This window comes from Macaca fascicularis, chromosome 13 (genome assembly GCF_037993035.2).
Source record: "Macaca fascicularis isolate 582-1 chromosome 13, T2T-MFA8v1.1".
NCBI lineage: Eukaryota > Metazoa > Chordata > Mammalia > Primates > Cercopithecidae > Macaca > Macaca fascicularis.
Window position 1 is genome coordinate 7,581,046 of NC_088387.1, and position 26,422 is coordinate 7,607,467.

Sequence of the window (26,422 nt, forward strand, 5' to 3'; positions counted from 1 at the left end):
TTTTATGCTCCGTTCTGTCTTGGGTTACGTTGGTGAGTCTGTATGAGCCTTGATTTTGCTCATTCAGTTTCCTCCTTTTGGAATGACGCTGACCTTGCAGGGTCAATGTGAGGAGTACCAGAGGCACAGTCATCACAACTTGGTCTTGTATGATGAAATGTTTCTTGGGGCTCTGTCTGCTCGTATTTAGAGGTTTAGACAGATAAAATGTTAGGTGTAGGTTCAACTCATTGAACAAACATGGCAACATTCCTTTTAAGTTGAACATACCTGCTACTTAACATCCTGAATTAGAAGTTGAAATATAGGAGAGAAACAACAAAGATTGGAAAGAAATGGCATAAGAAAAGAGAGAGGGAGACAGGGGCTGGGGGAAGGGAGGGGTTAGGAAGGGAGAGGAGGGGAGGGAGAGAATAAGAATGAGATTGAGAGGAAACAGGAGGATATCTAAAAGTATGTGGCAACTGAAGGTATCCAAAGTCATCCAGGACCACAGAACCGATTGTCTTCTTGTTCAGCATTGCCAGCTCTGTGAGGCTAAACTAGGTGCTCCATATGCATCATTTCATTTAATTCACAGCACTTGGATAGCAAATACAATGTTTGTTTCCACTCTAAAGACAAGGAGTCTAGATGAGCTGCAGTGATGCTGAAAAGTGATCTTAACCACTGCACCCCATGCCTTTAGTGCTTAGCCCACCTTTCCCAATGTGCCTACCCCCCAAGGTGCCCTGTTTCTCCCCCTTCCCACAAACTCTGAAATATTTGTCAAACCTATGAGGTGAAGACAGAAAGGATTCTTGTAGAGTATTGCAGCTTACATTTCTTCATTTTGATCCGAAAATTTGGGGGTAAAAGGCAGAAGTCTGTAAGGAAGAAAATGGCGAAAAGACATGCCATGACTGAGCCTTACTCTCTGTAACTTTTTATTTACAAATGTGCTGGAGAAAAATTCATAGGAGAAGTTTGGGGCCTTGGAGAGTGAAGAGGGAAATCTGAAAATAATATTTTTAAAAAAGCAGAAAAAGAATAAAAATGCACCTTCAAAGCCATTATAGTTTTATTATGATTTTCAATTTGAGAGAGGACAGAAACAAAAGTATCTATATGAATGCTCTTTCAGATGACTCATCAGTGAGTTAGCATACTCTGGGATATTCTGCTTTCATGAGGACATATGGATATGTTAATATTTGGAAGTGCTTAAAATGATGGTTTAGGTTGATAATATTTGCCGAGTTATTGTCATGAAGAAGTTTTAGCATGAGCCTTAACATTATTTTAAGCTATCAGATTTCAGTAATTCTGGTACTATTGATTCAAATAATGTTAGTCTTATTGAAATAAGTGTATGTGAGAAGTGATGGAATAATTCTTAGATTTTGAGAATTTATTCGTTCTAATCTCTCTTTAGTCCATGCTCCATTTAAACTATCCTGTTCAATTTTTAGAAGAGCAACAAAGAGACTTAAAATACTCAACTCTCTCTCTCTCTTTCTGTCTCCCTCTCTCTCTCTCATGTAATAAATGACAGAGTAAATCAGCACATTTCAAGAGTTAAAAAGATCCACTCTTGTTGTATCTTATTTTTAAGAAAAATTAACTCAACATTTACTTACTGGACATCTACCAAGACCCACATTGCAGTAACCATTAGAGATACCAAGAAAAGCAGTAATTGTTGCTCTTAACCAATCAAAGTATAGACCAGGAGATAGAAAAATAAATAGCATATGCCTTGATACTTGTTATAAACAATCACAAGGTATTAAGGCATTAAGGTTGAGAGGCTACCACTGCTTCAAACTCCTCACATGGTAGTTTGTTTTTCTAGAACAACCATAAGCAGAAAACTACAACATTTAGTCCAATATTGAGGTGTGTGTTGGGTTCTTCCCATGTCATACTTCAAGACTTTGTGATTCAATTTGGGACTGGTAATGGTATTTCCCAAGGCTTAGTAATATCCATCATCATTTAAGTACTGGGATTTCAAGATGATCACTAGAAAACTACTTATGAAGTACTCCTGGCATCTCGCATTTCTCTGAGGGACTTGGAGAAAGTGGCCAGAGCTGTCAGCTAAGTGTTTGCTCATACAGTTTGCCTTAGATAGGGATCACAAAATTTGGACTTCTCTCCCATTCTACCCATCCAGTATTTCCAAACATATTACAGCTTTCTGTAGGGGACTGAAGGACTACTTAAAGAATGAAGAGAAAAAAGTGACTATCCAGTTTAAATTTTCTAAACCACTCCACTGAGCTCTAGCAGCTCCATGTATAGCAAATGGAAAATTCAGTCTGTTCAGAGCCTATCCTCACAAGAAAGACATTTGACATTAGAAAACACTAGACTCCCCACCTCTCGCCCTGACGGGCTCAAATCAACATGGGATTTCAGGAGCAAATCTCTGACTTTGTGAATTGGACAATTTTTTGTATACTTTTGATTTTTTTTTTTTTTTTTTTTTTTTTGCAGTGTCTTGCCTGCTCCCAGGAATGCCTTAGCACTGGAAATAGATTCAGTCTCTTCCCTTTGATTTCCATGAAGTCCTTAATTTGTTCTTTTATTATATTTTGTGGCGCTTCTGGTTTGGTTTTCTTGCTGTGATGTGGGAACCCTGTTGCACCTCTGGAGTTATTTTTGTATTTTAAAAGATGTCAGTGAGTTACTGAATTCTTTTGGTTTCCATTTTACGTTCCTTCACTGAGGTACTAAATTTCCTTACACAAAAAAAGGAGCAACATAACAAACAAACAAACAAAAGCAAAGCACTGAGGCAGGTGGATCGCCTGAGGTCAGGAGTTCGAAACCAGCCTGACCAACACCGCAAAACCCCATCTCTATTAAAAATACAAAAATTAGCCATGCATGGTGTCGTGTGCCTGTAATCCCGGCTGTTCTGGAAGCTGAGGCAGCAGAATCCCTTGAAGCCAGGTGGGGTGGAGTTTGCAGTGAGCCAAGATCATGCCACTGTACTCCAGCCTGAGTGACAGAGCAAGACTCCATCTCAAAAAAAAAAAAAAAGGGAAGCAAATGATAGGGGAAAACAACGACCAAGTGTATGGTGGGTCCTTCCACCCACACAAGAGTTGCTCCTTAGTGTAGGGTTTTGTTGGAATCCCTCTCCTCCAGTTTTGGACTTCCGTGACTGGCAGCTTCTTTCTAGACGAGAATTTTCCCCTGCTGGAATAGAAAAGCCACCCAGCTCCTGCTGAATGCCCGCCTGTGGGTGATGTGACAGGCTGAGCCTTGCTGTTTGGCTCTTATGTTCATTACAAAATAAGTTTCACCAAGCTATTGCTTAGGAGTCAGAGAATGAAGTTTCAGTGACTATTAACAAAGAAGAATATAATCTATTAAAGAACTGGAGCATTTGGCCGGGCGCGGTGGCTCACGCCTGTAATTCCAACACTTTGGGAGGCCAAGGCAGGCGGATCACAAGGTCAGGAGATGGAGACTATGACTATCCTGGCTAACACGGTGAAACCCTGTCTCTACTAAAAAGTACAAAACAATTAGCCGGGCGTGGTGGCAGGCGCCTATGGTCCAGCTACTTGGGAGGCTGAGGCAGGAGAAAGGCGTGAACCTGGGAGGTGGAGCTTGCAGTGAGCTGAGATCGTGTGGTGTCACCACACTCCAGCGTGGGCAACAGAGAGAGACTCTGTCTCAAAAAAAAAAAAAAAAAAAAAAAAAAAAAAAAAAAAGGAACTGGAGCATTTTATATACTTGACACAGAAAATAAGAGGTATAGAATTTTAAAAACTCATGCCAGTCAGAGAGCAGATTTTCTTTTTTGTATAGGGGAATAATCTCTTTTTTGTTCTATAAATGAAGAAGATTGGATTCCCTGTCTTAGGGGAGGGTAGAACCTTTTTGGCTCACTGAAGCCTGAACTTTTTGTAAGAGCCCTTGATATATGGCGGTTCTGCAGAGAAGGGATCCATCCCCCTGGTGAGTGTAGTTCAAAGTGGGAAATTTATGTTCCCTGAAATGCGTTGAGAAAGTTCAGTGCTGATAACATGAACCCAAGACCTCCTCAGTAGGGGCCCTGAGCTTGGAAGCCCTTTTGCTCGTGACTCATGACAGCCTTGGGCTTGGGGGAGCTGAGCATCCAGTGGGTACCAACAGAGTTCCGCCCTTGGAGCCCAGTGTGAGGCATTGCCACAGAACCGGCAGGGATGGGGGCCATGGCAGGCGTCTACCCCATAATGCACAAGTGCCCACCAGGCTACACTAGGTCCCTGACTAACAGTGACACCTTGTGACAGCAGAAGACGCAGTGTAACCATTATCTCAGGGGCCAGAATAGTCAGTTATTAATAGATCGGAAAGACTTTTTACCATGGACCTAACTCTGGAGTTTAAAAAATTATTAGCAATACCCCACATATTTTCCTTGTTAGTAACAGTGTTAGTAGATGGGCTGATTTGACAGCAGGGAAACTTTCACATCCTCTGCCCTTAGATCAGTAGGTGTGGGGAGAGAGGCAGGTGGTAGTAAGATGCCAAAAGCAACCCCACACATCCAAGCTCACAAATCACCCGTGGAGTGACATTTACAACTCTTACTTAAGTACTTAACGATTTTAAAATACAAGGTTCACAATTGGGTTAACTTAGGGAGTCATTGAATGTTTGACTGATGAACTGAAAAGGCAGCGTGCATGTGTGTGTGCCTGGGTGTGTGTACATGTATATTTCCCTAATGGAAACTCAGCTACGGTCCCACCTCACTAGATAATCCTGGCTCATTCAGTGGAGGGCATCACACTCACAGGCTTAGCTAGGAGAGACTGACTTTTGTGCATTGTCTGTGCTTCAGAGGATCTGCTGGACTCCAAGGAGCCTATGGTCAGCTGTAACCCCCCATACACAGAAAAGACTTTTTCTCACCCACTCTACCTAAAACCAGTCTCTTTTAGTGTAACCGAGTCTTGAGAATCTATGTGATTCTTTGGTGCCTCATTCTGAACTGGTCCTTTTGTGGAAGGTCGAAGTGTCCTCAGTGGGAATGCTTCATGTTCAGGTGACTATCGCTAATGTCTGAGCCTGGAAAAAGTCAAAGGATGCTCAAGGAGTGAGGTTGTGTTGATTATTTCAACGTAATTTTATAAAAATCAGGCCCAGAGATGGTAAACTACAGTTCTTTTTTACTTAAAGAACATAATATTGAGAATTCGTTAGCAGTCAAACCAAGCAAAATTTCTCCCACCTACGGTCAGTGCTGTATTTTGAGAAACAGGTGGAGAGTTATGAGAAAAAGTCACTGCGTTATAAGAAAAAGTCACTGTGTTATTGATCTGTGTTAATGGCAATGCAGATGATGACAGCAGATGAATTTCAACGTCTGAGCTAAAGAATTGTGGACCTTTTGCCCTAAAAATGGAGAAAATTTAAAATGGTCTAAGAATCCCCTTGTTCTAGCCTTTCCCTCTCCACTTTTTAACACATGGAGCTTTCCTGCAATTTAAGGAACCACATTCCAGAACACTAGGTTTAGAGAAAAGATAGGCTAGAGTAGAAGCAAACTGACAATTTATACTTTTTTTCTGCCTTCTATATAAGTTAGTGGGCGTTAATTAACAGGTGTGAAAAATTCAACATTACAGAGTAGGGTTATTAAACATTTTTAGGACCAATACAGTGGCAACAGCCTCCATCAGTGTAATATACCCTCCTACGAGTAGTGCTTAATTACAGGGATTAGCAAGCAATGACTCTCTTAGTTAGCTTTAATTTTTCCAGACATATTCCAGCCAAAAAGCCTGGCTCCTCCATTTCACTACAGTGTGGATGATACCAGTGATGAATCCAGTGGCGAGAAAGCGACTAGAAGACAATCTATATAATTGGCTGAAATGACATCTCTGAGGAACAGATGCTCTGTAATCTTGCAAATCAAATTAAAAGCAAAACAAACTATTTCCTTTTAACTGTGACCAAATTCAAATGTCCTTTTGGTATTAAAGGAGCAAAACAGTCTTAATTGTTTATTGATTATTCAAATCATATAAGCTTTAGATATATGAGTGTGGCTTAACCGGTTCTTTTTTAGCACAGGGGTCAGGGCTTAATGTCAAAGCCAGGCACCAAGAGCTAAGAATCTCTGCTGCGTGAGAATGAGTCTTGATATGCCTTCTCTGTTTGGGACGACGTGGGATGTGGAGCACAGAGGTGGCCCCATCCCTAACTTGTGGGTTGCAGGAGCATTATAAGTAGTTTTTCTAGCCGACTGAAAATGAGCCTTGAGACATCTATACGGAACCTTCGGTTTCGTTTCTCTTGCTGTGGGGACACCTGCCAAAAGTGAACTGGCAAAGGATAAGAAGCAGAGGTGGGTGGGGGCATCCTCAAAGATGATCTGTTGCTACCCAAATGAGTTTTTGGTCAAAGTCTTTGAGCACAGTGCAAGAATGAAAAATGGAGTGGGAGGAATATTTTTCAGCTATTTTGCAATCTAATAATGTCAGCTTTTAGGGTTGAGGAGAAGGAAAATATGGAGGGCAACGGAAAGGATTTAAGAATATTCTGAGATTAAAATGTTATCTTTAAATATTGTACTTCAACTACGCAGCGACCAAGGACTTTCATGCTGCCTGCCAAGGGTGACTAAATCTGTTTCCTTGTAGTAGAAAGTAATTAGCTGTTCCCTGACACCACTAGGTGGAGATGTAGGTTTACCTAGTGCCGACTCCCTGGCTAAAAATGGCCTGTGGTGGCTGAAAAATCCTTAAGAAAAATTTTAAATGTTCAAGATTGATCAATTATGAACCATGTTGGTCAGAAATTCACACTAATCTTTAAGGGCCCATCCCCTTAGATTAAAAAAAAATCCTACATCACACAACAGCAGCAAAAATCCTTCAGTGCGCAGTTGTAAAGTTGTCCTTGTGAATTATTATTTTTGAAGCCATAAGCTCTGATGTTTAAGACTCTGAGAGAATAATCACGCCATGTTATAAATTGTCTGCTGCCAATACACACATATTTTCCTTTATTCTCACACCAGCTGCTAGCTCATGCTATCAGTGGTCAGGAACAAACAAACAAAAACTACCCCTAAAAAAAAACAGCACAGAGCTTCCTTTCCAACTTCACCCATGGAAGTGTGCCAGGAACTGGCAGGAGTTGGGAATTGTGCGTTCGAGTTTAAGGGGTTGTTTCTAAATGTAGTACTTTTTGAGAATCTCATTACCTCACATCTTGATGTGTGAAGTATGATTCACAGTGCAGTTTGCTAAAGGCTAGTTAGCTCTTGTCTCAGCGGTCTTAGGTGTCTAATATCCTATTAATCAAACCTTAGTGAAATGAAGCATTTCAGTTTGTTTTGGCTAAGCCTCTTCTCTCTACTGAGTTGACCCCTTTTCTTTTATGTAAACTTTTCTATGCCCATTGGTGGATGGCATGGGCTATCAGATGGCTTCCAGAATAGACAATGGATACCAACCGTTTTCTAGAAAGGCAGGGAGTCATTTATTATTCCTCCTTTCACACTTTGTCTCCCAGATGAAAATGCTTCTGAAGTTCATTTAATCATTCACTCACATTTTCTCTCTCCCCCATTCTCTCAATCTCTTTCATAGAAAGAATACCTCATAGATTTCATCTAAGTTGCACATGTAACCCTACCCTTCAGAGGGGCTATTCCACCTGCTAGGATCCCATTTAAAGACCCAATTTTCTCAGGAAGTAAAGGGACTCTCCATTTATGGCCAGGAAAGTTCAAACAGTAATGTAGTCATTGCTTCATTACAATTACGCAAGTCAAAATCTCTTCAACAATGAATATCAAACTTGAAAAATGGTGAATTTTGATAAGAAAGCCATCAGGCCAAAATACATTAAAATTCTTATTTAATATTTTCTCCTTAAAATTTCAAAATGCTAAAAATTGTTATTACTGTGCAGATTAATCTATGAAGAAAGGCAGAAGTCATTTTTAGTGTCCCCTATTTACCAGTTTAAAAAAAAAAAAAAGAAGGAACAAACAATTAAACATTTAAAAACCAAAATTTATATCTAACATATTGCTCTCCATTTTGCCATTAATTTCTGTCTACAATAAGGTAATATTAAGATAACCTTCAATTTGTTTCTTTAATGCACACCCACAATACAGAATCAGATAATTTGTTCACAATGGGTACTATGTAAAGGAAGCCCCATTTTTTAATTTCAATGATGAACTTTTTAAAAAACCATATTTTATGGCAGTAAATGTCACATTTATTAGATATTTTCTGATTCTAGGGGAAGGGGACTCGGTGTGGAACACATCTTTCCTTGAATAGACATTAAATGGAGGCACGTTATGAGCAGAGCATTGCAGAGGGTTGGGGAGGATGCAGGGCTGACCAACCCTGGTCTACACCGACAGGAGTCTCATAGGCTAATCACAGGGTTCATGCATTTTAGGAACACCGACATCAGCACTTTATGAATATTATCTGTAAAATGGCTCTTCTCTCTTTAGCAAAAGGAGCCCTAGAGTTTTTGGTAGAAATGTAAAATCTTTTATCCACAGAGAAAAATAAAACTTACCTTTATTAATAAGATACAACTTGGGTGTGTGCTTAATATGTGCTAGATACTATACTGATTTAATCCTACAAAAGCCCAATGAGGTGAGTAAAATTATTGTTCTCATTTTGCAGAAGAAATTGAGTAACAGAGAGGTGATGGAAGGTGCCGAAGAAGACACAGCTAATGGGTGGTGAGGCTACAACTCAGACCTAGGTAATTGGACAGCAACATCAAGGATCTTTCACATTTTGCTGTCAAATATGAGTACGTATTTGCTTTCAATATCTTGTAACATTTTAACGGTGTTTTTCTTAAATAACTTGAACATATGAGTTATCTACAGAAATACCTTATAGAAGTACCACTTTTGTCAGAAGGGATGCATGTATTTTTTTTTCCTCAGGTCAAGTCCTCTTGCACATAATGCTATATTTAATATTTAAAAATGACATTTTTAACAAGTCACTCGTTCTTTCAAAATAACTATAAACCATATTTTAAAAATTTTATTGTGCTGGTACACTGAATTCTAAAACTATACGTTTATATGAGAAGTGATAGTTGGAAAACCTGTAGTTATTTATTAGTCTACATTATTCCTTGGTATAGGTAGAAATGAATTAAGATAACAAAACATTTTAAGAATAAAACTCCATATTGATAAGTGAAAAGAACTGTTTCAAGCAATACTCATAAATATCTCTCACACACATTCTACACATACATGAGATTGTTTCTCTGCAAACTCATAAGATCAACATGAACTTTCTTTGCTCAAGGGAGACGGACACTTTTGAATCATGAATATTGAAAAGTGAAAGTCAAATTTCAGACAAACTAAAACTTAGGAAAGTCCATATCTAGAAAAATCCAAATCAGAACTTTGTGCATGCCAGGAAGAAACGAGATTTCACCCTTTCCTCGAACTCCTCACTCTCCTCAGTGAGATCCTGTCCCCTTTCATCCTGCATAAGTCTAAATGCTACCCAATCATTACAGATTGGGACGGAAAAACGAGTGCTTGCCTAATCAACTTTCTCCTGAAATATTAAATATTAAGAAAGGTCTCAGGGGAATCAGTCCTTGATATGATAACACACTGATGCGTGTGTTCCATGTGCTGACACAAACTTGCCTTCTGAGAAGTCAGTCATCATGAAACTAAGGGTCATGGAAAGAAACCTCACGTAAAAACAAAACAAAAGGATTGGGTTGGTAGATGAAGTAGAGAGGAAAATTAGTTTCAAGAAAGCTTCTTACTAACCAGTTATTTTGGCTTATCTTCTTGTCTGTAATAACTCCAGCTGGCCCCCAAATGAAACGTTCAAAGAAAGGCAAGCAAGCACTGCAGAAGAGATGGACTCAAATGGACTAAAAAGGCAGAGCTTGTTTTTGGCTGTAGCGCCCTTTTGCCATGACAAAGCTGGGGAAAGGAGACACACAGTCTGTCACATTTATTTCTGATCAATCTACATAAGAATTGTCAGGCTGGCACGTTGGATTACTGCTGACTTGTGAGTTGAGATCCATTTGCTTCAGGTTTTCACTTTTCATTCTTAGAAGCCCTGGTCATCTCCACAAAAACTGTATTTTGTGGATGTTTTCATTGTTGGGAATGTTGATCAAATTAGGTGGAAAAAAAAAAGGAAGAAAAAGGAAGATGGCCACCTTGAGATTCTCCTGCGTTGACAGAGTATACGTTTGATCAAAATGCAATGTCATTCGTCTTTCGTGGCTCTTTGTCGATCATGTTTGCTGGAAGGATAAGTGAACTCCATGAAAAGACATTTATCTAAATTATCCTGATAAAGTGCCATCACTCTGGGTAAAAAGAAAAATGAGCGAGAAGGCCAGACTGTACGCACATGCCTTCCACTTGAATTAACCGAGCAAAAACATATAAAGGCACATCATGTAACTAGTATTTTACATACATATGTGTGTGTGTGTGGTGTGTAACTAGGATCTACTGTACTAAAAGTTATCTTTGTGCTTATTCAACTCTTAAAAACACTATCAAAATCCTTACAATGTACCGACCTTGATATAAACCAAGAATCATCACGGGCTCACTGATAGAAAGCTAGTAACCAAATTGTAAACAAATATAGGTAATGTCTGAGAGTCTATGCTGACAAGTAGATAAGAAGATAAATGTAGAGTTTTTCTTAATTAGCCTTTCTTAATTAAAAACAGGAGCAGTATTGTGATCAAAATGAACTCTGGTGGGAGCCTGGTCACTTGGTCTTCTGGGTATCACTTGAGGAAAATTAGATTTTTTTTTCCCTTCTAGGATAAATTGTGCACTAAAGAAGGAATAAATGGTGTCTGTGAGCAGTGTCCCCTTGGTTTTTATCTGCGTGAGATGGATGTGCCTCTTGTCGTTTTCAGAATGGCGTGGGGGCAGACTTAGCCATCATTAGCACCCCAGGATGGATCCAATTCACTAATTACTTATGCTGTCCTGGTTCACTGAGATTTAAGTACCAAGTCAATCCCATTATCTGCAGTCTCCCAAGCTTGCCAGAGCCATCCGTCTTTCATGGAAGAGAAGCACAAGGGTTATCAATTGGGCCCTGCAAGACTTGGGATTTTCCTACTTTGGGAGAAGGCAAGATTAGTCCTGACTCAAGTCCAGGCCCCTCTAAGCCGCTACTTTGGATGCGATAAAAGAAAATGGTGACAATTATCCATAACTATGTGAAAAACCAGGAGGGGAAAGGCAGGGAGCAAGGGGAAGGGAGGGGCGAAAAGGAAAAAATAATAAGAAGGAGAGGTAAAAACGCAAAGAAAAGAATTCCTGCTCGGCTGCAACACCAGGCCTGTGGTTCCAGGCAGTTTTTCACATCACCTCTGAGCTACAAATGACAATTCATCTGTTACAAACACATGATAATATAGTCAGAAATCAGGAATTAAAATATTCTGAAGGCCTGAGGCCCCCTCAGAGAAGAGGGATGGCAGGGGAGGGGGCCGCAGGAGGGAGAAGCCGACCGGGGAGCCTCGTGGGAGGGCCTCCTCACATTCGCCATGTTCAATGTCCCTGGGCTGTGAGGCCAGGCCTCTGCTGTGTGGGGTGGGTGATTGGCACCTGCTCTGTGGAGGGGAAGGGCCTGGCAGCTCCTGGCAGCATTGTCACGTTCATTTGCACACTTTAGGAAGCAGCAGTGTGGCTACTAATACAAAAAAGAATCTTCTAAGCAGCATGACATCTCTTGGAATGGAATATTTGTCTTTACAAATGATTGCTCTGCTGCCAGCACTTGACACGGTGCTCGCAAACATGTGTAATTGTTGGAAGTGTAATGATGATTATTTGCATATTTAATGTTCAAACAGTACTGAAGAAGCAACCTAGACTAAACCTTTTAGGGGAAGATTTGAATATGTTCGGCATCAGCCTGAGGAGTCCCAGGAAGGAAGAAGCAGCCAATGGAGAGCAAATGCAGGAATAATTGGCTTAAATTTGCACTGCACCGCCCTGCCTTGGTGCCTTTATTCATGGACACAATAGCACTCACTGGGCCCATATGGGGTAGAAGTTCACCAGCACCAGAAAGGTGCCTTCTCTTGGCTTTAGTTCAAACATTAGCTGCAAGACATCCTGTGCCAGCCTGATTTTACATTAACCAACTGTGAACCCAAGAACAGTATCCAGGAAATAGGGATGTGGGTAGACGTAGGAGGGAAGATAGGCATGGAACTCATTACACTTTTTACCCACTAGCAAGTGGAAATTGTCCACCCATCTCTGGATCCAAAAAAAGATTCTTAAGGAAATTATCTAGCTGAACTATTAAAATGGCAGTATGTTGAAATTTGTAGAAAGAACATTTCATTCTCCTCGAAAGTAAATGACTTCTAAGATTCCTTTCCAGTTTTTACTTGGTTGGAACCTTGTTCTATTAAATGCTGTTTTTCTCACAATATTCTTTAGAAATAGAAAGTACTGGGTAATTTCAATGAAATTAGAAGGATCTCTATTCCCAATTCCCCACCTCCCTCAAATTTAGACCCCAATATACCCTATGGGGCCCAGGTGTGAAGTTTAATGCTTTGTCTCTCTGTTCCCAGGCTGTGAGCACTGAAGTTTGCATGTTCACCTTGAATTCACGGAGGTCTTTCCCCAAAATAGCATCCCTTGTAGGAAACATCGCGGGAAATCCAGAGCTCAGAAAGTTCCTATGCGAATGACATCCTGTTGCACCTAATTTCTTACTAGTGACAGAGTCACTGGCCCTGGGCACGTGGCGGCCCGCCTGCCTTTCCAGCCTGTGCTAACCAGACTCTCACAGCAGGCTGAGCTGTGCTTACCCACACATGCGAGCGCATCTTGAACAACTTGAAGCACGGAGACGGGCCGGCATGTTCCATATCAGCAGGAAAGGAGATTTCAGATGGTGGTAATCATCGCAGGGAAATGCACCTCACTGAAATCAATAGAATAATTTTTGATAATGTAGCCACTTGATCTGGTAATTGGGCCTTTCACCTGTAGTGAACAGCTTCACTGGAGACTTTCTTGAGCTATTAGATGCCTCTTACTTGGAGGCTATCCTGTTTTTATCTTTCAAAATATGTGGAGTAATTAGCTTTCGAGTTGAGTGCTTTCGCCTCTTCCTCACTCCCCTCACTCCCTTGCATTTCCACCCACCCATCCCCAGCTTGCTCTTTTTCAGGCCTGCCCCCGCCCTGCCAGGAGCCACTGCTCATCACAGAACTGTAGAGTTGTTTGAGGGGCAGCACAATAAACCTGACTCCATTATCATCTTGTAAATTGATTTTTTTTTTAAATCTGGAGAGTGAGTAGGACTGCACATCTCCATTCCCGACCCTCGTCGTCCTAGTCTTGGCTTGTAGCAGGGCCAAAGTTCGATTGACAACGCTTGTTTTTTGTTTTTTGTTTTTACTTTAAGTTCTAGAGTACATGTGCACAACGTGCAGGTTTGTTACATATGTATACATGTGCCATGTTGGTGTGCTGAACCTCATCATTTACATTAGATATATCTCCTCATGCTATCCTTCCCCCTATCCCATGACAGGCCCCGGTGTGTGGTGTTCCCCGTCCTGTGTCCAAATGTTCTCATTGTTCAATTCCCACCTATGAGTGAGAACACGCAGTGTTTGTTTTTCTGTCCTTGTGATAGTTTGCTAAGAATGATGGTTTCCAGCTTCATCCATGTCCCTACAAAGGACATAAATTCATCCTTTCTTATAGTTGCTTAGTATTCCATGGTGTATATGTGCCACATTTTCTTAATCCAATCTGTCATTTATGGACATTTGGGTTGGTTCCAAGTCTTTGCTATTGTGAATAGCGCCTCAATAAACATATGTGTACATGTGTATTTATAGCAGCATGATTTATAATCCTTTGGGTATATACCCAGTAATGGGATGGCGGGGTCAAATGGTATTTCTAGTTCTACATCCTTGAGGAATCGTCACACTGTCTTCCACAATGGTTGAACTAGTTTACAGTCCCACCAACAGTGTAAAAGTGTTCCTATTTCTCCAGCACCTGTTGTTTCCTGACTTTTTAATGATCGCCATTCTAACTTCTAATTGACAATGCTTCTAATCACTGCTGTCTAATCTAACTTCTAATCAACAATGCTTCTAATCAGGGCCGTCGGGGGCCAGGGAGTGATTTGCCTGCAGTGGAGGAGGGTTGGCAATGTTACCTTGCATATCGTCAGATGACGAATTCTTTAGAAGTGAGACAATACATGTAGTATGCTTCCGAGCATCAAAGTGGTTAACCGCTTTGTCATAAAATAGTGGTGGGAATATCAAGCCAAGGAATTACTGATAGTGAACAATTCAGGCATCCTTCCAAATCCATTCTTCTTAATTCTCCCAACAACCTGATGAGATACAAGTCCCCATTTTATGGATCCAGAAATCAGGGCATAGAGAAAATAAACAACCACCCTGACATCTCCTAGTTCGCAAAGGATGGGAGTGGAATTCAAACCAAGGAATCTCAGCACCAGAGTCTGTGCCCCCACCACTGCCCTGCCCTTCCTCTTAGGGTTGTAAGCTGTACTTCCTGTCTTGATGTTACCTATGGATGTGATGTATGAATGTGAAAGCAGTGTTATTTCCATGGATCGCTATATGGCAGTGCTTGCAAGACTCCACCTGCCATTTTGTGTTTCTTTAGAGACTCTTCAGAAGTGGAGACGATTACCACTGACACTCCCACAACAGTTCATTGCTCTCCCACCACATGAAATGCAGAAAGCTAAGGGACTTATTTTTTAATACAATATTAAAACAACCCTTGGGATACAAAGTTGAATTTTATTGCTTGTTAAATTCTTTGAAGAGCGAAAGTATTTAAAAAACATAGGACAATAATTAGCCATATTTCTTTAGGGGCTTATTGGTTTGACCTCAGCCTTTTAGTCTGTCAAAGTATGCTAATCAGCCTGACAGGCAGAAAGATAAAATACAGAGGCTGAGGCACGAGTAGGGAAAAGAGGAGAAGAGAGTAGATACATGAGGAACCAACAGGATGTGAAGGGGACTGTGGCCAATGGTCACTGCAGGGCTACCCTTCCAGAGTGACCCCAAAAGGCTCAGGGCTAGAGAGAGCCTTCAGAACAAAGCAAGTCACTGGTTTTGTTCTCAGTCCAGCAAAGTGAGCAAGCTCATCTGTGTATATTCCAGAAATCTTCTTTACCATGAGCTGAGCATGAAATAAATTGATTGTTTAAAAGGTTGTAGATGGGATGGGGATTATATCAAATCTCCTAATTTGAGGTTTAGATGTATGGCATCTACGGTTCCAGCTGAATGCCTTACGTCATTCTATAACTCTAGTAGAAACGTTTACTGCTCACCAAATATCCATGTACTCCCCCATTTTTCAAGTCGCCCTGAAGCTCAATGGGCTATGCAATTTGGTGTGTGGAAATGACAAGTATCATTTTTGAGTCAAATCATTCAAGATCAGATGTGCGGCGTGCCAGCTTTCTCTTTTCCTCTTGTGAGGAGGAATGCAGGGCCAGGACTTCAGATGGTTCGGCTACCAGCCTGAGGGATCCCCGATATCCTGAGCTGTTCAGCAACTCGTTAGAGTAGAACCGACCCTATTCTACATGTTCTATTAGCAAGAAATAAACTCTTGCACAGATTATTTGAATTCACACATTCTCAATCCACCCTTTAGTTCATGACTATACTTAGATCAGAGAGGAAGAATAAAGCTTAAATCACTGATTCCCTCCTTCCTCATAAACATTGGGCAAGAGGCTTTCTGTAAGTCATTTAACTTAGGTCTCCCAGGAGGAAAAACGCTAGTCATTGACATTTCATCATTTGATAACTGAAAAAGGAAAGGAAGCTCAGAGAGGGCCAACAGCTTGCCTAAGGACATGCAGTCACTCGGCCGGAATTCAAAATGTTTGGCTCTAAAATTTATGTTTTCTACTTTTTTTCACCTAGCCTTCCCAAAAGAAAAACTAGACCATTTAGGTTTCTTAGGAGCCAGGGAAGAGACTGAATGGTCAGCTTATAGTTTTCTAAGCTTTCAAATTTATGATTCTGTATTTAGTCCAGCAAGGTAGCACTCATATTTTTTCTCTGTAAGAGAATCTCAAGATTCTAAATTTCTTAAAGTGACATTCCTATCACCCAAGCAGGTATAGTGGAGGTATTTGGGAGATAACCCAAAAGAAGTCCTGAGTTGCAAGGAGAAAGTCAGTCAGTATCATAACCCCTGCCCATTTCCATCCATTTCTCTCCTATCCAGCACCCCCCACATTATTATCCCTTGTTTCTTGATAAGCCTTTAGACTGTCTTAAAATTTCTGTCTTTTTATATGTTGCACATATGGTATCATTATCCCAAATAACTTTTTGTATTGGACTATATATTTAATATGTGAAGCAAATTAATCATTAATCAAGTTTAAAAAATTGGTGTTATTCTGACTTCTCCCTCTTTCAAAAATACGAATGTCATTCAATTTCTATATACGTCACCCCAAGCCACCAGAGACATGTGTATCCTTATACTCACAACGGTACACCCCCACTCCCACCCACAACCAGACTGGTGCTATGAAAGTTCTCATAAGTTCTAGGACAAAAAGTATAATTAAAGGCTTTAAGAATCACTGAATTAGGCATTCAGTTGTCTGAGTACAAATAGATTGAAACCAGAACATAGGGGATGGGATGTGTGGAGGTCATTAAGGTGGTCCCTAGTAAACATGATATTGTATTCAAGTTCATTGACTCAATTAACTTTTATTTAGCATATAAGCTAATCCAGGAAGTATACTGTGGTTGGCCATATAAACACTATCGTGACACAGTCTTTGCCCTCATCAAACTTACACTTGAGGTGGAAAACTGATATTCACCATTGTTCACTCAATAGTGAAGTCTCCTCTTAGCTCCCTATCAACTATTCTCAGGTCAACTTCTCGTCATGCATCCTTCTTTCAAATATTGTTGTCCAGTATGGCTGTGTCTTCCCCAACTTTCTTTCCTAACTATGAACATGACCCATGAGTGATCTGATTCTTCTCCATCTTTACATCATTATCTGTGTGCTAAGTATAATATGACATACTCAGAGCTCTCTCCTTTGGAGTTTCACCAGGATCTATGGCTGTCACTGACTCATCACCCTAATCACAACCACCTTCGGCATCATACTGTACCTAATTGTGTAGCTCTTTTCATGTTCCAGGCTCCATCTCAATGCTTTACATCATTATTTCATACTTGCCTGGATAGTGCCAGAACTAAGACTGAAACCCACGTCCTTCTTGACCCCAACATCCAGTCCCTTAAAGAGTGTGCTTTTTGGACTTCCTCCCTAGGATGTCCAAAACTTAATTCCACATTGCATCCAACCCACCCTTACAATATCTCCAATTCAACAGAATCACCATTATCAAGCCAATAACCAGAAAACTGAAAGTCATTCACCTTCATCACTCAGCAGGCTCTGCAGACTCAGACTTTTTAATTTCTCTCAAGCTTGCTAATTGCCCTCCTTTTCCATCGATATTGTCTCAACAGAGGTCTTCACTAAGCCTCCGAATCACTGCCTTGCCTTTGATGATGTCTCTTTCAAATTCATTGTTGATATTATTTAAGAGATAGTCCCAACTAAAGACCTAAAATTCAAGTGATTACCCTGCTTTAAATCCTCAAGAGATCCCTCACAGATTGCAGAACAGAGCCCTGACCTTCTGTCTGGCAGAGCCAGCCCTTCAGCCCTGCACTTGTTCCCTGGCCAAGGGCCTGCTGGCAGCTCTCTCCAGGTACCACCTTTGCTTTCTCACTCAAGGGCCTTTGCACAAGGTCATTCCACTTCCCTTCTCTGACTCATTGCTAATCACTGGTCAGCCTCAACTCAGACATCACTAAGGCCTTTCCACCACCTGCCCCTTCTTCAGACTGACTTTTAGCATGTTCGATACAGAATTACATCACTACCTGAAAACAACCCAGTGAAAGAAGGCAAAATAGCGATTATTTTCATTGCATTTTTACGGGAATGGAAACTGATGTTTAGGATGTTTAAGGACCGCACATAGGAAACTGGTTGATGTAAGAATTAAATAAATGGCCTTGGATTCTACATTCTGTGCTTTTCTAGGCAGCTCCTCTCAACTTAGAATTTAAAGGTGCTATGGACAGTCCCTTTTTCTTTTCTTTAAGATGCTTTTTCCTATAGAAGGGGTTATGTGTTTCTCACCTGCATCTTTTTAACAACCCAAGTAGAGTGTTCAGTTCTTTTCGTACTTGGTGTCTTCCATTCTCCTTTGTCTCTTTTTATACAGGCAGAATGTTGCACTGTTAAAAAGAAAACTTGGCTAGAATCTTCCAAATACTTGCTGAGTTACATTGGGAAAGTCACTTTATGTCTCTGAATTTAGTTCTCAAATTTGCAGTGTGATTGAGCTAGGAAATGCCATCTAAGCTCAGAGGTCCTGTCTTGCCCTAGCATTCTCTATGGCCTGTAAAAAATAAATTAAGCCCTAGATCGAGTATTTTGGCCAATTCATTTTTCACAACATTAAAATGCTGCCTATCTAAAAACGGTTTTAAATACTCAGTTTTATAAGTAACCTAAAACTCCTCGATAACTGAAATAGGGATGCCGTGAATACTGGGCTTGAATTGGATTCATCTTTTAGTTGCTGAACAAATGCAGATATATTGACTAGGGCCACAAGGAAGTGTGGTTACTGGACCAATAATTAGGTTCAAATTCTGCCTCTGCCTCTGATTAGCAGTGAGTGTGAAGCATGTCATTGTCATGTCAAGGACAATAGCTCCATTCCTTACTTCACTTTGTCTGTGTCTGAGACAATGGATATTAACATCGTTGGAAAAGTTCTAATGCTAATAAAAGGTATCACTCCCATTAACCATTGGACTTTGATAAGTCATTTTCTATCTCTAGACCACAATTCCCACTTTTTAAAAATGAAAGAATTTATCTAATTGTCTTCTAAAATTTTCACAGTATAGAAATAAATAATAGCAATGTTGATAATAATAATCACACAAATATTGAGCTCACAACATGCTAAGAACTGTGTCACACACTTTAAGCCCATAGTATCATGAGTTGGCCCTTTGATGGGATGATAACCAGATGGATTTTCAGTTCTAAAATACAAAACCTAAAGTACCTAATGTGGGCAGTGATCTAAATAGAAAGATGCTTTTAAATATTTTCCCAGATTAGATTTTTTTTTTTAATCACCAGGCTCCATGGTAGAACTTAAAATTACATCCAATGTCTACTTTTTCTAATTTGTAATTATGGCCTTACACACGCCCTGTATCCACACCAACTATTCAACATTCTCTTAACAAGCACATCAATCTATATCTTTGATCGCTCGATGCCATTGCCTTTCCAAATTTTGGAAGTCCTAGATTTCTTCTCCTAGACATTCCTTCCTTATCTTCCAGGACTGAGCCTTATAGGTCACTTCTTTCTTGGGCTGTCCCTAAAAACGTTGCCTCGGCCAGGATGCATCTTGCCTGCTCAGTACTTCCTGCACATTGGCGGGTTCATGAAATGGAGTAGCACTGGGTTGCTAACATTTTGTTAAGTTTTCCTTCCCTTCTAAGCCTATGACCTCTCCCAAGGCAGAGGCTGTGAGTGTTGTACCTAGGCATGCTCTCAGCTAGGGAGGCCTCAGCCCTTGTGGGTGGTATGTGAGAAGTTTATAAAAAGATGACTCAGATGTTCAGTGAATGTTTTCCACCAGTTTTGCTTTCTCTATTTTTCTGGAAAATAGACTGTATAGTTTCACTCTGATGTTTCCCTCTTCCAACTCTGCCTATAGCTGGAATAATGAATATAAATGGCAAGCAAGTAAAAGTAAATATAAGCATTCAAGTTTGGCTTGCTTTTTACATCTTGAATACTGCAAACTACTTAAATTTACATTTACAGAAGGCTAAAATCTTAATTTGATTTCTCCCACTAAAGGTCTTAAAATTCAGTCTGTTTCAACATGTGGAGAGTTTACTATTTGCAGGGCTGTGTGCTGGAAGGTGTGAGGGATGCTTGGAAGAATGTCACTGTCCCTGGAATTGAAGAAAGTGGCACAAAAAATCTTCACCATTCAAGAATAGGATTAGTGCTATAGGATACTTGGAAGCAAATTGCCATGAAAGCCCAGAGAGAATAGGGACACTTTTTAGATGAGGGGACAGTCTTCCTCACTTTAAATAGTGGAACATTTACAAGAAATGACAATCAGCAAAGGGAACACCAAGAGGGCAGAGCACTCACCAAAACCATGGGGCAAGGCCAGGCCATGCAGGAAACAACAAGCCCTCGTGTTGAACAGAATCCAAGCCAGGTGACTGGAAGGAGAGACTGAGGACAACTTGGGTCCAGGGACCAGGAGTTTAGGTTTCAGTATGAGAATGGCTGAGAGCTGAGAAAGATGTTTCAGCTGAGGATGCAGGGCCTGGTCCAGGGTGGATCCCAGGGTGACTGTGCTTTGGGTTTCCCCTGGCTCAGCCTATAAGAGCTTGAGAAACAAGAGTCAGCGGTGGCCCTGGAAGCTGCTGTATTTATTCAGTCCTATGCAAATATATCAATTATTCCAGAGAGATTATACAGGCAGGTATATTATAGGCTTCTCCTCATGGAGAACAACTGTCCAATGTAGAACAACTGTCCAATGTAGAACGGCGCTCCTAACCCACTGTGTGAAGCACAGTTGTATTACTAGCCATTATAAGAGTTGGAACTTTGAAGAAAAGGTCTGTGAAATAACAGCATGCAAAATGGCAGCCAAGTCCTAATCACACTTGAGTTTCCTGAAACACAGAGCCTGCGACTTAAAAAGACGGTCTACCCAATTTGGCGGGGACCGACCATTTTGCAACTGATTCTTCCTTCCTGAATTCCTTGTCAGGACTTACCTCCCATGACAAGGGTTCACAATTGCTCTCACCGCGCTTTCCACACGCCCCCTCCCCTGCACACACCCTTTTTTTATGCCTTGGTGCTCTTCAAGAGCTCCCCTTGCTAGTTCCTTTTCTTCTCTCCTCAAGCAAACATACTATGTAAAGTGCTACGGTAAAACGTTCCAGGAACGAATGCAAAGGCCGAGGTGACAGGGGGAAGTTCCTTTCTTCAAGAAGCAATATCGTAGAGGTGGGCTGTCAGGGAGCCTGCAAGATCTGAAGTTTCAGGGACTGAATGAAAGAAACACTCGGCTAACAAAACAGTGCCGCCGAGGACGTTTCATCTGCTCGGGCCAAATCCCTTCTTTCTTTCCATCCTTTCTTTCCTAATAACAGCTGCCCTCTCATTCCATGTTACTCTGCTGTGAAGAACAAAACCTCCCTCTGACTATCTGTTTTTCTTTTCTTCCCCAGAGTAGGTCTCATTACTGGTGATTAGCAGATGATTAAAACCAATTCAGCTTCCCCCAGTAGATATTTTCTCCCTGTTTGTGCCTAACGCGTCAGCCTTCAATGAACGTGCTCCTAAGCTTATTAACAGGCTCAGAGGATTAGCTGCCGCCAAGCTCGGTGGCTCCCATATTGTGATGCAGGGAGTGACATGGAACCATTTGCTGAGCGCAGACAGGACCGCTGGGACCAAACTATCTAAATCACAATTTTATTTTCCATGTAGAGCAAGATAAAAGAAAACCCAACAATAATTACAAAAATCAAACGTTTGGACAAGTCTGAAAATATCCTTATACTTAGTGGCAGAAAACAGGCTAAACCAATCAGGAAGGGCATCAATGTGCGTGTGTGCGAGGGTGCGTGTGGAGTTTACATGAATGTAAAGTCATGTGGTTTATCTATGTTCATGCCCATGTACAAAGATAAAAGTTCTCGTTTAGCCTCTGCATTCACTCTGGTACATAAACAGCCTGTGTTTGCACGGGTCCCATATGGATAGATCTTTCTTTTAACAGAGACTAAAGAATCGTGAACTTAGAGTATAACAGCCTATGAATTTTGGTAATATTTTAACGAGCATCTAATCCTCCAAAACTGTGAAACTTGAGTTAGATATTGGCAGATACAGACAAAGGAATTCCAAGTAACTGGTTTCACTTTTGTTTCAAAATCACAAATACACCGTACGGTTTTTAAAGTTTGGGAGGAATGTCTCCCTATCTGAAAGTGTTTTATTTCTTGGATCGCTAACTAAACAATAATAATAGTCACAAAAGAATAGTGATATATTTATTAGCTGGGACCAGAATTAGTAGATTAGAAAGCAAAAAGGAACATTGCTTCAGTTCTAAAAGGAGAAAAACCTCATAGTCTGACTCTGGTAGATGCATTTAAAAGGTTGTGTTCTGGGGGGACAGGATTGCTTTATTGTTACCAATGGTCTCTTATTCTAAATCTTTCAGTTTTTCTCATTTAGTTTTTCCCACCTTTTCAATGCAGCTTAACTCTGAGCGTGCTGGAGCTTGAAATCTAGTTTCCAATTCATAATAGCAACAGGGTTTGCAGAAAATGTCAACAAATCCCTCATCATCAAGGAATGTAGGAAATGTGAAAGGTAAGTCATGTCAGTCTCCCCTGGCTGCGTGATGGAATAAGTCTGTGGATGAAGAGAAGGAAGGAAAAATCCTAGCAAAACAGATACTACAACCAGGCTCTGAAACCCAGCAGTGCCAATAAAACAAAGGAAAACCCGACGAAACAATAGGGAAGTTATGAGGAATTAGAGGAAGATATTGTCAGTCACTCAAAATGGCACAATCATATTTTATTTAATTCCAATCATTTAATATCTAAGGGAAAATGACAGACAAGGAATTCTTATTGGTTCAATTTTACCAGCATTAAAAAATTTCCAGGAATACCCCTGACCTTGGATGGCCCCAATAAGTAGGTAATTGCTAAAGGATCAATTCTCTCCTCATTAAACAATAGGCCCCAAACAAATGCAATATGTGCAATCAAACGACAGTGAAGCACAGCTGAAGGTAACAGAATACAAAGAAAGCTTTAAGAATGATATTCACAGAAGTGCTGTGATAAATACCAGGAAAACATTTATAATCAAGGACCCATAACAGTGTAACCGGGATGTACAGGAGAAAGTGATGGTTTAATAAGCTTCAAAATCATTTCACGACATGCCTATGAGGCATAACATACATGAAGAAAGCATTGCAGATGATTACACAAAGATAAATATTGTTTCATGAAATACTTTTGCTTAGAAGTATTTCACTGGGACTTGAGAGAGTTTCAACGTCAGTATAGAGACAAGTTCATAAGCAGGGCAATGCCAGCCTCAATAGATGAATAAAAGAAACTATGCTATGGGAAGGGAAAGATATTTCTGTTGCCTCCTCAGCCAGCTCTGCACAGCACAAGGCCAGTGCAACATTTTGAACTGAGGTCCTCTCACCTACTGAATTAAGCATCACAAAAATGGAATCGCTTGCTTTTTTCCCGCAATTCCTCAAAACAACTCCACAGAAATGGTGGACCAAAATGCAATGACTGTCATGCTGCTTAAGGAATCCTAGAATTATTTCTGACTTTCTTAATAGACAGAGTCATTTTTTCCTTCACAATTTGCCCTGTTGTCTTCTTTTCAGTGCTTTAGGATAGAATTGCACAATCCCTACGTTAGCACCTGTCAGGAGAAAATGCTGCCTTCACACTCCCGCTCTCATTATCACCAGGGTAAATGGAGGTTAGCAACTATAGACTTAGGTTTGGACCTGCTCTGAAAATTACTAATGGTGTAACCTTGATGAAATTTACTTCGCCTCTTTGAATTTCAGTTATGTCATCTGGAGTATGAGGGAAACCATACTTCTTTCTTAGAATTAGCAGGATTAATAACATAACGAGGGTTAGTCAATGTTCATGAAGGACTCAACAGAGCATGTGGCATACAGCTAGATCACAGTAAATGCCACTGGTATTATTAGTAGTGTCATCAAGAGAGACAGACTTCATCAAATACTTTCTGATGTAGATGAGACAACACTAAAGGAGTTATTTGAATCAATGAAAATGCTTATAAGAAGTTTGAGAGAGAGCAGACATCTCTGATAAACCTGACTCTTGCAGGAGTAGAAATGTGGAAGTGGATGAAGCAGAAAGATACAAGTATAAGGGACAAGGTGCTCATTAAAGATCAATAACAATCCAAGGCAGTACTGTAAAGCAATAAATGGGCCTTAGAGATCATAAATACAATCAGGGAGGGGAGAGGTCGCTAAGAGCTAGGAAACATGGTACTAGAACTGGGTCTTGAAGAGAGATGTGTTGTGAAGAAAGCAGAAAAAGAGCCTTCCCAGGAGGGTCATCCAGGCATTCTCTTTCTCTTTATGTAGAGGATTCTGTCCAGACAGCAACCCCTTGGATACTTCCAGAGCAGGGGACTTGTATGCTATTATGTGTGAATGAATATTCCACTGGTGGGTGGGTTATTACTATTATTATTAATGATAATTCTACTTTAAACCACAGCCAATTTAACCCAACCATTTGGAAGAGCTACATCACTCTATTATCCAATTGATAATTTCAGGGTTTTATTCACAGGCACAATCATGAGAAAAACAAGGAGAAGACAGTCTGTTGGTTGTGTACATATGCATCAACTTTGCTTTTTGAGAACATAATTGGGGATGAGAGTCACAAAGAAAAGATCATTAAGAGTTACAAAGAAAAAAAAAAAGGAAAAAAAGAGAATTAAAAAAAAAAAAAAAGAACCCACACACATTGCCTTCTTGTGCCATGTGCCAAGCCCTGGGAGGCCCGTTCTACTTCATTTGAGCTGGAGGCAGCACCCGGCCAAGGAGGGTGGTAAGGGAACAGGGCGCTGCCTCAGAGGCTGCAGACATCAGGGCAAGGAAATAACAGGCACATAAGGGCAAAGGAAAGTGCTGTGTTGGGAGAGAGCTGTAAGGGAATTTTCTTCCATTTAAACATTAGGCAAAAATAGCAAACATAGCTCCTGGCGGAGGCTGGCCCTTCCCCATTCCCATCCATCCAATAAACAAAATATCCTCAGCTAACTGGGATCTCTAAGAATCTACAGATCGGTAACTAAGGCCCTTAGTGATGTGTGGGTTAGCAACCCAGTCAATTCCTTCCTGCAGTCTAAGAGCAGAGGGGAAGCCGGGAGGAGGGTGCACACTGGGTGGACCTGGTGAACCCCCTACTGTTAATCCCAGAAACAATCAAACGGTGAGGGGATGGAGGGTACTAACATGTTGGCAAAGGCAAAAACATGCCTGCTGCACATTGCTGGAGAGAAATCGAGGATCAATTCAGCAAAATATTTTCACGGAAAAGCACGCAGCTTGTTGGTTTTAGCTAAACAGGAAAAGACAATTAGAAATATTGAAGGTTAAAATCGATCGATTATTTAAAAACTGTAAGTAGATATTCCTAACAACTTCTGAAGTAAGTTAGGTAGCAGTGAAAGCACTCAGTCTTAGGATGGGCAGATAGCCATTTCTTTCTCTCTCTCTCTCTCTCTCTCTCTCTCTCTCTCTCTCTCTCTAGCTAGCTAGCTGTCTTTTCATATGGTTTTCTGTAGTGCTAGCCACAAGCCTTTAAAGGCACAGTCTATTACCTTTTGTATTTTCTTACAGTAACTACCTCAGTGCAGTGGAATAAATAGTGTTGAACAAATATATAAGTGAAAACATTCTGGATAAGGCTCTATAAAGAAATGACAAGTTGCAGATACAGGATTAGCACATTTACTTTAAAGTGATACAGTAGTGATGGTTCACCCTGCCTTAACTGTTTTCAGCTGCTTTTGATTCTTATTCTGTTGTACCATTGGGAGGCATAATTGTAAAGTAACATGAAGGAGGTCTCCTGGCCCAGGGATACTGTAGCATTTTAGTCTCACCTTCTGCTCAGAAATAGTAATAGCTAATACTTATGTGCCAGGCAGTTTTCCAAGTACTTTATGAAGATTAACACATTTAAACCTTATACCAATCCCATAAAGTAGGAAGTGTTAGGATTTTTCATTTTGTACATACGGAAACCCTGCACAGATAAGTAAAGTGTCTGTCTTGATCAGTTTGGGCTTCTCTAACAAAATGCCTTTAAAAAGGTAGCTTATAAACAATAGAAATGTATTTCTTACAGTACTGCAGGATGGGAAGTCCTAGATCAAGGCATTGGCAGACTCAAGGTCTGATGCAGTCCTGCTTGTTGGTTCATGGATGGTGCTTTCAGATAGTGTCTTCACATTGTGGAAGGAGTGAGGCAGGTTTCTGGGCTCTCTTTCATAAGGACACTAATCCCATTCAGGAAGGCTCTTCCCTCATGACCTAATCACCTCCTAAAAGTCCCACCTCCTAATACCATCACACTGGTGACTAGTTTTTTTAACATGAATTTTAGGGGACACACACAT

The 26,422-nt window shown here is 40.6% G+C and overlaps 1 protein-coding gene across 1 annotated transcript in view; it reads left to right on the forward strand.

The window, feature by feature from the left end:
- TMEM182 (transmembrane protein 182) overlaps nucleotides 1-10,869 on the forward strand; it is a 416,631-nt gene extending 405,762 nt beyond the window's left edge. Inside the window, exon 7 of the transcript XR_012421977.1 lies at nucleotides 8,661-10,869. The gene's annotated coding sequence lies outside the window, so the exon portion shown is untranslated. The remainder of the gene's footprint in view (nucleotides 1-8,660) is intronic.
- Nucleotides 10,870-26,422: the final 15,553 nt, after the last annotated feature.